This window comes from Heterodontus francisci, chromosome 1 (genome assembly GCF_036365525.1).
Source record: "Heterodontus francisci isolate sHetFra1 chromosome 1, sHetFra1.hap1, whole genome shotgun sequence".
In the NCBI taxonomy this organism is placed as follows: Eukaryota; Metazoa; Chordata; class Chondrichthyes; order Heterodontiformes; family Heterodontidae; genus Heterodontus; species Heterodontus francisci.
In genome coordinates, this window is record NC_090371.1 from 189,035,349 (window position 1) to 189,051,265 (window position 15,917).

A 15,917-nucleotide genomic window follows, 5' to 3' on the forward strand; every position below is an offset into this window, starting at 1 on the left:
ATGTACAGAAAGAACCTAGTGCAGTACATTACAACAGAATCGTGCACTGCAACTACAAAACCTTGGTAGAGGTTCTTTTATTATCAAATAGTAGGCTGAAATAAAAGTGACAGCTTGTGAAGGGAACACTGATTTTCTGGATTCGATCAAGCAAAAGCTGGAACCATTTCCTACCTAGGGCATAGATCACCTTGTACAAGAGATAGGTACTTTTGCAGCATTAATCATGACCCTGGGTGGTCCCCTGGAATAGTCTTGATCGACCAAAGGGGGGGGGGGGGTGGGGGGGGGTGAAGCGAACATTTACCAAATTTATTCATTTTAATTGGCCTAAGCTTTTATCTTTTTTTTGCCTCTCCCAGGAGGTTCCATGGCTGTAGGTTGGGAGGGAGTGTATGTATGAGCACTGAGCATGTACTGTTGCATACAAAATTGCAACTGAATGGAAGAGGTCAGATGGACCAGTGGGTCTTCTCCTGTCTGTCATTTTCTATATGTTCTTATATAGCAAGTGACATTCGCGCCAGACAAGTACCAGGCAATGGCCGTCTCCAAAGAGAGAATCTAACTACCACCCTTTGACAGTCAATGGCATTACCAGTGTCTAATCCCATGCCAACAACATTCTGGGAGGTCACCATTGACCAGAAACTTAACTGGACCAGTCACGTAAGTAGCGTGGCGACAAAAGCAGGTCTGAGTCTGGTTATTCTGTGGCGAATGATTCACCCCCTCACTCACCAAAGCCTTTCCACCATCTACAAAGCACAAGTCAGGAGTGTGATGGAATACTCTCCACTTGCCTGGATGAATGCAGCTCCAACAACACTCAAGAAGCTCAACACCATTGAAGACAAAGCAACCCATTTGATTGGCACCAGCAGTTTACACCTTCACTCCCTTCACCACCTGCACACTGTGGCTGCTGTGTGTATCATTTATAAGATGCAGCGCAGCAACTTGCCAAGGCTTTTTCAACAGCACCTGCCAAACCCGTGACTTCTACCACCTAGAAGGACAGGACAGCAGACACTTGGGAACACCATCACCACCAAGTTACACACCACATAGACTTGGAAATATATTGCCATTCCTTCATCATCACTGGGTCAAAATCCTGGAACTCCCTACATAACAGCTCTGTGTCTTCACCACACAGACTGCAGCAGTTTAAGGAGGCGACTCAATACCACTTTCTCAAGGACAATTAGGGATGGGGAATAAATGCTGGCATAGCCAACGATGCCCATATCCCATGAATGAATAAAAGAAAATCCACTCAGGTGGATGGCACAAAGATGTAGGAAAGTAAGCTGTCAAGAGGACATAAAGGGCTGGATTTTACTAGCGCGGCACGCTCTGAAGTCGGCGGTCCGCCTGCGTGCAGCGGCTACCGCTGAGCCCCCGTGATATTTTGCAGGAGGGGCGGAACGGCAGCCTGCAATGATGTAGAGGGAGCGGCCGCTCTGTCCCCAGCAACAGCATCTGGCGCCATTTTTAAAGGTCGACAAGCCCTGCAGTTCAATTTAAATTTTTAAAGGTCCCGCTGGACGAAAATAGTACATAGAATTTTATTGAAATTTTGAAACCCCTTTCACACACCCACACTAAGTTCACCACAAATAAAAAGACCTATCCCCCTGAAAACCACTATCTAGGTGGTAGGGAAATATAGGGACAGGTGGGGATGTGGTAGGAATATGGGATTAGTGTAGGATTAGTATAAAAAATGGGTGGTTGATGGTCGGCACAGACTCGGTGGGCTGAAGGGCCTGTTTCAGTGCTGTATCTCTAAACTAAACTAAACTAATATACCGAGCTTTCACCACCTCCCCCCCAACCTTCAGCACCTTTGACCCTCAATCCCTTCCAACCATCTCTACAACCAATTATAATAGTTCTCCTCTATTGCCCCTCCAGCCCTGAAATTTTCACTCATCCCCACTCACCAGAATTCCGAATGGTCAGCCGGAATATCGGTGTGGGACGGCCGTCGTTACCAGGTAGGTAATTATTCTTTCATTTTAATCTCATTTGCATATTAAAATGAAGGCCCCGCCGCCACCGGTAAAATACGGCAGGGCCTTCGTGGCATCGGAGGTCATGGTCAGCCTCACCCAGAAGAATTTTCCAGGCCTCCGCTGCCATGACCTCCACACACCGGAGGGCTCTTAAAATTCAGCCCAAAGAGTCTACAAAGGGATTCAGATACATTAAGTGAGTGGCCAAAAATTAGGCAAATGGAGTATAATGTGGGAAAATGTAAACTTGTCCACCTTGGCAGGAAGAATAGATAAACAGTATATTATTTGAATGGAGACAGACTGCAGAACTCTATGATCCAGAGGGATCTGGGGTCGTGGTACATGAATCACTAAACGTTGGTATGCAGATAAAGCAACTGGGGGAGGGAGGATACGAGGTTGGGCAGCCATCGCCTCTGGGGGGCTGTCTGGGGGCCCTGGATTGCCCTAAAAGGAGGGACACCCCAGACCCTGCTAGGAGACCGCCAGACTTCACCTGGCAGTGTCTCCCCGTCGCGGCGGACCCCTCCGCCTTCAATAACATTGAAGTGGAGGCAGGAACAGGCCCTTAAGTGGCCATTAATTGGCCACTTAAAGGTCTTAATTAATCAGGAGCAGGAAGGCGATCCTTAGTCTTCCCCGCTCTGGACAAAATGGCAAGGGGCCCAGGCAAGGTTGGGAACAGCACCTCCTGCCATTTTGTTTGCACCCTGCCTCCATTCCTGGCTCCAAGGGCAGAATAAAATCCTGTCCATAATTTCTGCCAGTTTATCAAGTAATAACTTGGTTAATATGTTTTCTATACCTGGCACAGTACATTTTAATAAATCTGACAAAGTATATTTGAGATTTTAAAAAGTCTCTCAAAGATTTTGCTTGGCAAAGAGCAGAACCCTCCTTCGGTGGGCAAATGAAGAGGGACTAAAAAAGTAACTATTATATAGTTACAGCCTTATCATTCAGATATACAGTCACTTGAAATTGAAACTAAATTTGTCCAAGAGTTACGTTATTACCTGTAAAATAAAGCTGCTTTTAAGTTACTCAACACATTGATTTATAGTGTTTGCTTACTGTAATCTGCATGCATTACTCATGTTCATTATACAACATTGCATTATCCTTTCGAATTTATTTGTGCAGATTTTTATCTTGTGGATTTATTCAAGCCACAAAATATCAATTTGTTTCCAAGGGGGAAAGAACCGCTCCTGTCGCACATTATGAAGTCGTAAACACATTCTTTTTGTACATGTTTACAATGTTGCAACACACATGAATCGGACCAATTATTCCTCTACAAGAGAAACTTGTCCTGAAGTATGTTCTCTTGATATTGTTTTTCAAAATATTTTCTATAATTTTACATAAAGTAAATTGAACTGAGAAGAAATTACAACTGTGCAGTGCTATAAAAAGTAGAAGAAATACTTTTGACAAAATTCAGGATACACGAATGAGGAAATGTCCCCCTTCTTTTCAGCTCTTTTAGCTGTCGAAGTACAAGTACTACCAGTAGAACAGCATCTTATCTTTCGATTAGGCACTTTATATCCTTCTGGACTCAACATTGAGTTCAACAATTTCAGACCGTAACCTCGGCCTCCATTTTGTTTCCATTTCTTGGCTGGTGTTGGTTTTACTCTCTCGTTTTCCTCTCTTTTTTGCTTTCGGACGGCAGCTGTTGATCATTCTGCCATTCACATCTCCTCTAAACACATTTGTTGTTTCTTTACTTGTCCCACTAGCATCTCTTTGGTTCTGCACCACCAATCCTTTTTTCATTTAATCTCTCCAGTCTTCCACCCTGTTAGACCTGCCCTTTTGTTCTTTTTCCCACCCTCCCCCTTTCACTTGCTTAAAATCTATTACATCTCTAACTTTTCCCAATTCTAGTGAAAGGTCATCAACCTGAAACATAAATTCTGTTTCTCTCTCCACAGATGCTGCCAAACCTGCTGAGTATTTTCAGCATTTTCTATTTTTATTTCAGATTTCCAGCATCTGCAGTATTTTGCTTTTGTATTAGTGTTTACAGTGTTCTCTGTTAAACTGAAACATTTATTTGTATTGCAGTTGTGCTGTCTGGATAACTTCCATCAGGTAGAATTTTGCTGGCACCAATTCGCCCTTTGAAGTCATTATGATACTTGAAATCACAGCAACTCAATCCACCTTCAACATATTTGAAACTTATTTTGATTTTTCAGCACAGCTTGATGTTTATTGCTCTGATCCAGATAGGAAATGTCCAGTCACCTGCTATGTGTACACTATGGCCAATGTGCTCTTGACATGTATTTTGTACATACTGTCGATACAAATGATGCACCAATGTTAATTAAAAAGAGGTTTTCCATTTGGCAATATATTGTATTAATGAGACTGATTAATTATCTGATTAATTCCCACTCAGATGTTTCATTACTATTTGGCAAATTTCAGTCAGCTGTTGAAATATTTTTGTTACCATTTTAAGGGTGACAAATTTAATGGGAAACAACATTATATATGTATATGATCATATGTCAACATGCTATATACATGCAACCAGCCATAAGGAGATACAATATTGTCAATACTGACCACAAGCAAGTCTTGATTGAACAGTATATTCTTACAACGAACTTCTAAACTTTATAAAATTAATTGAAAAGAAAGATATAAGATATAAAATGGAGGCATGTAACATTATATATTTTACTCTGTCAATTAACCCAACAGCTGGCCTCTGTTCACTGACAACTCATGAGATTGGTACCTCACCATGTGGAGACACTTTATATAAACAGTTTCTAGAAAGCGCACAAGAGTAAATCAGAAGTGTCTCTCTCCACAGATGCTGCCTGACCTGCTGAGTATTTCTAGCATTTTCTGTTTTTCTTTCAGATTTCCAGCATCAACAGTATTTTGCTTTTGTTTTTCCCAGTCTCCCAGTGGAGAAGTATTCAAACATCACTCCCCTCCCCCAGCAATCTGGGCAAAATTGGAAATTACATGTTCAAATCTGCCTTGCATCCCACTACAGCATCGCTGTTTCTATCAGTGTCATTTTTCTTCACCAGAGAGAACACTTTATTTTCACTTCTCTTAGTAACTACTAAGTTCAGGTGCATTTTGTTCAACATATGATGAAAAACTGTTTTGCCCCAAAATATAAATATATTTTTAAGGAACTTACATGTGCTTCCAGTTTGACACAGAATACAGGCTATATTATACAAAACTTGCAGTATATTTGTTAAGAGTCATATATAGTTATCAAGTCAGGAAGGCTGGGGACTCACTGGGGAAGGGGGCGTTAAGGGTATTATAAGACAGTGGGTTGAGGCAGTAATGAGTATGAGTAAGAGCTGGATGGGATGTTGGGTCCTGTCTCTCCAGCTGTTGGACGAGTTGGAGGCAGACCTGCAGGAAAGGGCCCAATTCCACTTGATGCTTTCTTTCCCAGCTCCATTCTCAAACCATGCACTACTTGCTCTGATTGGCAAACACCAACATGTGCTTTGTTCATGTGGTGTTGTCGGTAGTTTGGAGTTGCACCAGAGCAGCAGGATGCATCTTTTTGCTGCCAAGAATGAGAATTCTGTACAAACCTGTAAATGACTGTGGTTCCTCGCCCAGCTGCAGCAAACTGCGGATGCATAAAACTTGGGTCTGGTGAGATGAGGGAGGGGGTGGCAGGGAAATGAGTAAGTCCATCATTCCTTCATTAAGCTGCATGACATCAATTCAGAAGGCTTGAAGGCTAGGGCAGGACCAAAATGTGCAGAGCAGTGTTCAAGGGGCTCTCATCTGCCAGTGTGGATGGAGTTTTCTACATTTGTGCCAAGTGAGGTACATGCAGTAGAGTAGAGGGCAGGACCAAAATGTAGAGTATTTTGAGTTGACCATTCTCATTCTTCCTCAGATGGAGATCATGAGGGTTGGTGTCAGGGCTTCCTTCCAGTCATCCACTAAGATTGGGTGATCCAGATTTTATCTACTGGGCCATGGAAGTTTTCCATGCTACCTGGTGTTGAGCTGGACAATACTGAGTAGTGGACCGAGGTGTACCTGTGCAGCAGCTGTGCACTGCTGACAGACATTTCTAATGTGGTTGGAATACATTAGATTTTATGGATCAGAGCAAGGGAGGTGAGATTCCCTGTGACTTTACATGACATATTCTTAGAATTTATAAAGCTGATCAAACTTTCAATGGTGGCAGGGAAAGGATCGGCTGCCCATTATACATCCCACTCGATTATTGGAACTTGTATGTAACAGTTGGCTGATTCACTACCACCCATTTTCCACCACTGCTTTAAGTTAACATCAATCCTTATGTGTGACATCAGTGAAACTCAGTTCAGGGATTTAAAGTAATTTTTTGTGTCACAGATTAAAAGATCCTATTACTATTCATTAATGCTTAAGATGCTTTTGCAAGAAACCTGATCTCTGATATGATCGTTAGTTTGCAGGGACTTTGTCAATAGTCTCAGTCAATCACTATTAGGCCATCAGCACATCTTAATCTAATGAAAGAGAGGAGAGTAAATTAAAGTAGATTGCGCTGACAGCAGTGGTAAAGCATAGCATAACTAGTGTAACTATTGCTCAAACTATCAATAGACTCCAGATCTAAGAAAGTTATGAAGGGAGCAAATCAAGCAAAAAAAGAAAATCGCAACATACTGTAGAGGCGAATTAATTTCTGAAAAGGTTGTGAGTAAAAGTGTTCTCCTGTAATAGTTGGATAAGAGAAAAAAAAGAGGTTTAATCATGCAGAAACAAACAAAATCAGTTCTTGCAAATACTTTAAAGTGTACTAAAAACAAAGCACAGTGAGTTCAGTTTTATTCTCTAGTCAAATAAATGAAATTGCACCCTAATATATTCGTCCAGATATTTACAACAGTAACAGCAACAACAATTTGCATCTATGTGACACCTTCAACAGATAAAGAAATGTCCCAAAGTGCTTAAATGTGGTCAATGGCAAATGATTTTGCTTTGGTATCCATGAGATAAAACTAGTGCTACATGAATAGAAATGACAGACAGAATTACTAATCTGCCACTGATGTTAAAGGTTTTTTTAATATTATAATGATGAACAAATGGAAGCAGTTTTTATCACCACAGTGCCACTTCAAGCAGCCTCAGCTTACATGACAGTCACAACTGTATGCTTTGAAGAGAGGACTTTAAATTCTTTCATGAAATTTGAGCTAGGAGGAGCCAAATAGGCCTTCTCATCTGTACCTGCCCGGAGAACATGGCTGGAGTCAGCTCCTCTGAAACTAGATAGAAATCCTGCTGTGTACGTTTATGGCAATGAAGGGGAGCAAACCTTAATAGAAATGATTTTGATTTTTTGCATTCAACTTGCACTTAACTGCTAGGATAGACTTTCTCCCCCAACTGTAATTGTTCTCTTTTTCTCTACTGTTACCACTGGTGAAATGTTTAAACTAAGGGTTTAACACTGGTTTAAAAACTACCTTCTGTCACCGAAACAAAATTATTTCCTGGTCATACTATTTGAACATAGGAACAGTGCTTGAGACAGTTGTGCAGTATTTTAGACTTGTGTAGTGCCGATGTGGTTTATCTTGGAGGAGAGAATATCCATGCTGTATGTTGAGATGTCTGGGATACTATTAATTTCACAATCCTTCAATCTAAATAGTTAAGGAGATACACATATGCTTGTCCTGTTCTCTCAGATACCTGGTTTCCCTCATTGTGACTGTTTCAGCTTGCACTCTCAGCAACTTGCCATGCAAAAATTTTAAAAACCTGAACGGGCTAGGACAAGTCTAACTAACAGCAGATGGTGTTAGGTGCCCAGCAACAGCAAATTATGGCTCAATATAACAATGGTACTCAGCTACTTTAGCAACCAGAAACTCCATCTAATAGGACAGTGGAGGCATAATGTTTAATCATAATACATCCTAAAATAGTGACAGCTTTAGATTTACAAACATTCAATAACTGCACAAACTTCCACTTTATTTGTCTCTAGGTAGAAATGGGTTGAACTGGAATTAACAATGCCAGCTTTGACAAAGATATTATTGATAAAAGGCTGCCTATTCAACACATAAGCTTGCATAGCCACTGTTATGGTTACAGATTATATTTTACCTCTTAAGGACTATTGCCAGCTGACAAAGTGCCGAAGCTTTGTTGCAAACAATTGGAAGAAGCAGGGATAAGTAATGAATCATTTTCTAAAATAAATAGATTAATGTCACTGTATAGTCAGTGCAGATAGGGATGGCACACGAGTGCATTAAATATTTGGATATGAATTTTGCCAATCTGAATAGATTCTCAACCAGAATAGTGACAGTTAAGGCATTCAAATTAGATTAGAGCAGATCCCTGATTAAGCATAGAGTTGAATTTGGTTTGAAATATAAAACCTGGTTAGATGAGGTTCTCAGGATACAAAGCTGAATGATTGGAAAAGCAGGATGGGCTGAATGTAGATTTTTTAACAATCAGGAAGCTTATATTACTTCCCGAAGAAGGGTCACTGACCCGAAACGTTAACTCTGCTTCTCTTTTCACAGATGCTGCCAGACCTGCTGAGTGGTTCCAGCATTTCTTGTTTTTATTTCAGATTTCCAGCATCCGCAGTATTTTGCTTTTATATTACTTCCCCGTTCCCCAAAATATATTCTTTAAGTGGGCTAAATTTAGATCACCTGTTATGTGAATTTATTCAAATCCTCATCTGAATATCATCATAAAGGTTGATTCCAAAAAAGTATTGTGATAAAAAGTGGAATATATATACTGAAATTTCAAACACAAACAAATATGGAAGCTTCAATTTAGACAAATAAGAATACATTAGTTAGTTTTTCAACCTCATCTAGAGAAAGGGTAAAGTGAAAAGTTTCTTAATAGGAAGAAACTCATTCAAAAAGAATAAAATGATGTTAGTGTATCACAGCCAAAGCATAAACAGCATAAGATCAGACAAAAATAGAATTTAAAAAGCTGATACAATAAATTCATTATTTTTAAGTCTTATATCTGCTCTTCTATAAACCTTGTCTCATTGCATCTTAAAATGTCAAATGAGCACTTAATACTGATAATGCCTCAAGTTGCAAAAACAACAACTTGTATTTATATAGCAACTTTAATGCAATAAAATGTCCCAAGATGCTTCACAGGAGCATTATAAGGCAAAATCTTTACACTGAGCCACATAAGGAGGTGCAGATGACCAAAAATTGGTCAAAGACGTTATAAGTAGCATCATAAATAGAATCATAGGATAGTTGCAGCACAGAAAGAGGCCCTTTGGCCCATTGTGTCCATGCTGGCTCTCTGCAAGAGCAATTCACCTAGTCCCACTTCCCCACCTTTTCCCCATAGCCCTGCAACTTATTTTTCTTCAGATAATTATCCAATTCTCTTTTGAAGGCCCTGATTGACTCTGCCTCCACCACACACTCAGTCAGAGCATTCCACATTCTAACCACTCCCAGTGTAAACAACTTTTTCCTCATGTCACTGTTGCTTCTTTTGTCAATCACCTTAAATCAGTGTCCTCTGGTTCTGGATCCTTCCACCAATGGGAACAGTTTCTCCCGAACTACTCTGTCCAGACCCCTCATGATTCTGAACATCTCTATCAAATCTCCTCCTAATCTTCTCTTCTCTAACCTATCCAAGTAACTGAAGTTCCTCCTGGAACTATTCTCCTCAATCTTTTCTGCACCCTCTCTAATGCCTTCACATCCTCCCTAACGTGTGGTGCCCAGAACTGGACACAGTTGAGGCCGAACCAGTGTTTTATACAGGTTATAATAACTTTCTTGTTTTTGTACTCTGTGCCCCTATTTATGAAGTACAGGATTTGTATGTTTTATTAACTGCTTTCTCAACCTGCCCTGCAACCTTCAATGATTTGTGCACATGTACCCCCCTGGGTGCCTCTGCTCCTGCACCCCCTTTAGAATTGTACTATTTAATTTATATCACCTCTCCTTGTTCTTCCAACCAAAATGAATCACTTTTCACTTCTCTGCATTAAAATTCATCCACCAATTATCTTCCCATTCCACCAGCCTTTCTATGTCCTCTCGAAGTTTATCATTGTCCTCTTCACAGTTCTCATCTGCTACTTGTCTGCCCATTCCACCAGCCTGTCTATGTCCTGCTGAAATTTATCACTCTCCTCTTCACGGTTCACAATATTTCCAAGGCTTATGTTATCCACAAATGTTGAAATTAAAGGAAGAAAGAGAGGTAGAGAGGCAGAGAGGTTTAGGGAGGGGGTTCCAGAGCTTAGAGCCGAGGCATGGCCACCAATGGTGGTGTGATTAAAATCAGGAATTCTCAAAAGGCCAGAATCAGAGGAGTGAAGATATCTTGGAGGGTTGTAGGGCTGGAGGAGATTACAGAGATCAGGAGGGGCGAGGCCATGGAGAAAGTTGAAAACAAGGATGAGAATTTTAAAATCGAGGAGTTGCTTAACCAATGCCAATGTAGGTCACCGAGCAAAGGTGCTCAGGACTTGGTATGAGTTAGGTCACTTGCATCAATATTTTGGGTGACCTCAGAATTATGGAGGGTAAAACCAGAAAGTTGTGTGTGTAAAGATGTGAAACCAACAACAGTTGGATGTTAAAATTTGTCAGCAAAATATAGGTTGTGTCACATTGAAAAATTATGGGTCTTAGTCTATAAAATTAATTGACAAATATTACTTGTGGAAGGCAGCAGTCATTGCTTCCCTGGCTTCTATATGTTAATGGCCCAGAATTTGCTGTAGCTGGAAAATAAATGAAGCCTGCTGTTCATTAGACTTGCCCTTGTCCATTTAATTTTCATGAAACTTTGCACTGCAGCTTGCTGTTAGTGGGAAATTGAAATGGTGCGGCACCCTCCATAGAGCATCTGGGACCTGTATGAACAGGTTAAGCAATGGTGTGTCTCCTTAAACCAATCAGATTGAAGATTTGAGGATTGAACAGTGCAGAATTTGAACCAGAGAGTGTCAATTAAAACAGTGAACTCAATGTCAAGTCAGGTACAGAGAAATAATGCAATGAACTTTTACAACAGCTAAATCCCAAAAGCTGAATGATAATGAGGCTGAAAGCAGTCACCCACCCATTTTCAGTTAAAGCCAAAAGTGAGCAGGTTGGAGGTGGGTGTGAGTTGGGAATCAGATTTTTAAGACTTTAACCTTCACCAACCACCCCCCTTCACCTGACCTAACCTACCCTTTTTTGGTTAAAACTCCCCCCAAATGAAAAGGAAAAACAGATTTGATTAAGAGAGGGAAGAAAAGGCAGAGAAAAAAACTACACATTTTTAAAAATTCTTGTTTTTTAAATTTCCGATAATTCAAAGCTAAAGGAAAGAGACTCCATACTTGTAAAAGTTAATTTTTTTAATTCATTCTCAAGATGTGGGCGTCACTGACAAGGCATTCATTGCCCTGCCTTAACTTCCTTTGAGAAGATGGTGATGAATCGCTGCAGGTGTAGCAGTTGATACAGTGGTTTGAGTGACTTACAAAGCCATTTCAAGAGATAGTTAAGAGCCAACCAAATTGTGAGTCTGGAGTGACTTATAGGCCAGACAGGATGAGGACAGCAGATCTCCTTACTGAAAGGACGTTAGCGAACCAGATGGGTTTTTACCATAATCCGCTAGTTTCATGGTCACCATTACTGTTACTAGCATTTTTTAATGCCAGATTTATTTAATTAGCTAAATTCAAATTCCCCAGCTGCCATGAACTCATCTCAGTGGATGATTAGTCCAGCCTCTGGATTACCAGTCCAGTAACATCACCACAATGCTACTGTACCTGAATGGTTCCAGAGAGGTTGATAGGTCATAATTATGGCTTATCACGCCTTTAAAAAGGGCTACTTAGACTGAAACAGGGAAGTCCTAACTTTCTGTAGTGAGTTTAGTTCATTACTACTGTGTGTCTGGGAACTTTACACCAAAGCATCTGAATGAAGAGCCTGACAGAGAGATGTCATTTACGGGAAGCTAACAGCAGAGTGGCACAGCTTGGACAGCAATTTCTAAATTTTGTCTCGCCTGCAGTTGCTGTTCAATTTGTGCAGACGTAACGGTGAGCATCATTAGCCCACAATTATTCTGACAGGAAATGCTAGTCCATCATTTTGTAGCTTGTCAACAAGTTTTTATGGATTCAAATCTAGGTGATAAAATATCAGCTGTATTTAATAAGGAAAAGCCATTTCTATTTTATCAATTCAACCCAAGCTAGTTAACACTATAGTAATTGAGATTATCAATGGGCCTTTTTCAGCTAATAGTTTGAGCACTGGCCTAGAAAATACTTAGACAAGGCACATGTATGATTTGTGATTTTCAGATGTGTGCCCTCAGCACCCTAAAGACATAGGTGGTTCACAAAAAAAAATGGAAGTGGTATCGCAGTAATTAGCAGCTGATTTTCTGATCTATAGTGTACAGCACCAAAATGGACAATTAAACATGGCTCATTCAACATGATCCTTAGCCCTGCTCTGCAGTGTTAATTTGCAGGTATGTTCTTACAATTATTCAACTACAATCATCTGCAGTCTTGTCCTCAGTGGCTCAGGGTTCCAATCATACCAAGTAACACAAACCAAGAGTTCACTACTAACTCTATCTCCTCTAAGCAAACCGCTTCTGGACGATGCTTTGTCCCAAGGCAGGCCATCTCTCCATGAACAGGTGTAGGTATGTATTTTTCAGAATTTAAGTACCTAATTACCAAAATACTTACCTCCACCACATGAAAACAAGCTGGCATACAGATCATAGTTTATTTCCACATATAGTCTCATATCTGCCCTGCCAGATTTACAGGATGATTTTGCGATTCTGAGCTCCTGTCAGGGAGCAGATAGTAGGCATCCAGTCCGTGGTGTTCCAGTCATTTATTTTAATGGATAGAAAATCATGGGTTGGGTGCCAAAAATTCACAATCTTCTTGCAATTTGAGAGTGTTGGATCAAAGAATTATCCCTTTCACAAAATATTCCCAATGAAGTCAGTTTGGATTTCCCTGCACCATGATGACAAGGACTGTTCCCACTGGGCAAGAACTGATGGCAGTGAGTCGATGGCCCTTGCAGAGCCTGCCTGATTTATCTCCATTAATAACATAATTGGGTGGGTGTAAAATGGGTAACCGACCGCTTCCACCCGCAACCTGACCAGGCGGCACAATTAAGATTGGCCCTTACATATTCTGGAAAAATGCTGAGGCAGTTATAAAAAAATAAATTATACCAATGATGGAGATACCCTCCTCCCACCCCACTCCCTCCCAAATTATTTTGAGTGCAGCCAACACAGCTTTGGAGGTCCGGCTTTATTTTTATCCCAGGGACTTCTATCACCCATTCACCATTCAGATTCAGCCTACAAGTCTGTGCAGTTCCCGGCTCGGCCTTCTGAGTAAGTGAGTCGGTATTCTCCAATTCCCAGCTCAACCTTCCAACTCGGTGAGTCAGTATTCAGCAGCTCCCAGCTGGGACCTCTTCTTGCCAAGTTGGTCAAATCGTACATTCGATCTATATGCTGCTCAAAAACCTACCTCCACCACTGCTTGAAACCACATAAAATTTACTGCCCTGATCAAATGCAAGATTTACATTTTTAAAGAAACAGCTCATATGGAACTCTGACCAATCCTTTAGCATTTCTAGAGCTTTTACAATTAATCTTTTTTGGTATTTTCAAACAGCAAGCCTGATATTATAAACAGTTAACACCGTTGAATTTTATCTTCAGTACCCGAGTGGTAAACTGTCAGAGTGGAGTGCTCATTTTTATAAAACTTGGCTGATTTTCAATCCATTTAAATCAATGCAATAAAAGTCAGCTGGGTTCTATAACACATGTGTGATCGTTCTGCTAAATTACCATGCCAGTGGTGAAAGTGAACATCGATCCCTATCTCTCCTGTCATCTCATCAATAATAACAAAAGAGCCCAGCATTTCAATATGATTTCCTTTTTCCTGCATACCAGAAAAAAACTATCGAGATGAAATCCTGCTGTGCAACAGTAGCATACAGCGTCAATTCCATCCCAGACATGTGAAGGTAACATGCTGTTTGTTGATTTTGTCACCGTAAAATACTTATATGATTGGACAGAAGTGACAGACTGTCAATGGCTTCAGAGATCCATTTCAGAACTGAAAGAAAATATGTCAGGAGCAGAAATACTGCAAGTACCGTCTTCTTTTCATTCTATGGTTATTGCTTGGTCATTTTCAAACAAAGTGATGAACAGAGACATTATATGAAAAATTCCTTGATTGAAATCTCATTTTATATTTCAATTTGCTGTGATATACTTCTGTGTTTTTATGTTTTACCACAGTGTTTTATATCTCACTGTAGTGAGTTATCTCAGTGTTATGCGTTGGACTGTAGTAATTTACCTCTCTGTTGTGAATCCTCATTCAGTATTTCACTATGTTGATTTAAATCTGTGACTTAAAGATTATAGTAGAGCTGACAGTATTGACAACATTATGGTAACAAATGGAAAGTATCTCTGTTGCCAAGATATATGACATAAGTTCGCTTGAATAAAAAATCAGAATTGAAATGAGTTTGCTCTTCCCATTTATTTAGTGGTATATGTTGACATGGAGATTAAACTTTCTATGTATCACTGTTTATGTAAAGATCCAGGATGGTTCCTGGGTGGTCAGATCCCTAGGGAGCTCCTTCCTGTGCACCTCTACCCCTGGCTACCCGTTGCTATCCTTTGCCTTTTCTTATCCAATCTCTTCTCTTCCACTTTTTACATCCCACTGGCTATAACAGTGGGTGCAATTTAGCCTTAACTGCAAGTTAACTGCTAGGTTAAACCACCACATTAAACCATCCCCTGACATGGCCACCACTGTCCAATCCCTGACCATATCTGCTCTTTGTTTTCCTCAGTTAGCACTGAATCTATTCTCAAATTTGGTTTCCAAATTCCTGGACTTCTCTGGACATTAAGACTATGCATCTGCACTGGACCACAACGTAAGCCTCAGCTGCTGTGTCTCTGATCTGCTGCTCAGTTGCTTAAATTTTAAAGTAACTTTGATCGGCTTACATCGCTTCCTCCATTGCTGTCATTCCCTGCTGATTCTGTGACTGGCCTACTGATTTTTCAGCTTCAGCTACAGTCTGGTTCCTGGCAAGAGTTTCACAATGCTGGGCCAAAGTACATTTTTCCACCACTTCAGGATCTTATGGTGACCTCCAACTTTGCCGCAATTTTTTTTCTGCTCCGCAACCGCTTCTGCACACTTCCTTGATCTTCATTCCCACAGAAATGTCTTCACCAGAGCGTCCTACGATGTTCTACCCTTTAAATAATTTCTTGACTTCACTCGTCCACCTCACCTGTTTCCAAACTAGAACAGCTTGTCGATGCTCCTTGACGACCCCATCCCACATACATCAACATTATCCCTGACTTTAATTCTAGGCTCCCTCCTATAGTCTCCTCCCTATTTCCTACTTTCTACCAGGATATATGTATCCTAATAATTGCCATGTAACCAGGCCTATGTAACTTGAGTTTTTCCTGTGTCCATTCACATGCATGTTTTGGGTGCTGCTCCGCAACCAATCTCATCACTTCTATTTCCAGTTCCATCTCCACCTTATTTATTTCTTTTCTCTTTACCCCTCCCAGACCCTCTCTGCTGTCATCATGCCTCCCTTAATTTTTCCCCTCTTGGGTCCTCTGCCCTTCCAAATCCCTACCCTAACATTCAGTACTCCTTGATCTTCCTATTCTCCTGCCATTGTCAAAGCTTGATTCCCTCTTGGATAAGCCCGCAGCTTTCCCTGTACCTCTCTTGGCATCCTCTGAAGGGCA

The 15,917-nt window shown here is 40.7% G+C and overlaps 1 protein-coding gene across 10 annotated transcripts in view; it reads right to left on the reverse strand.

The window, feature by feature from the left end:
• ank2b (ankyrin 2b, neuronal) overlaps positions 1 to 15,917 on the reverse strand; it is an 802,067-nt gene that overhangs the window by 157,418 nt on the left and 628,732 nt on the right. The window lies entirely within an intron of this gene.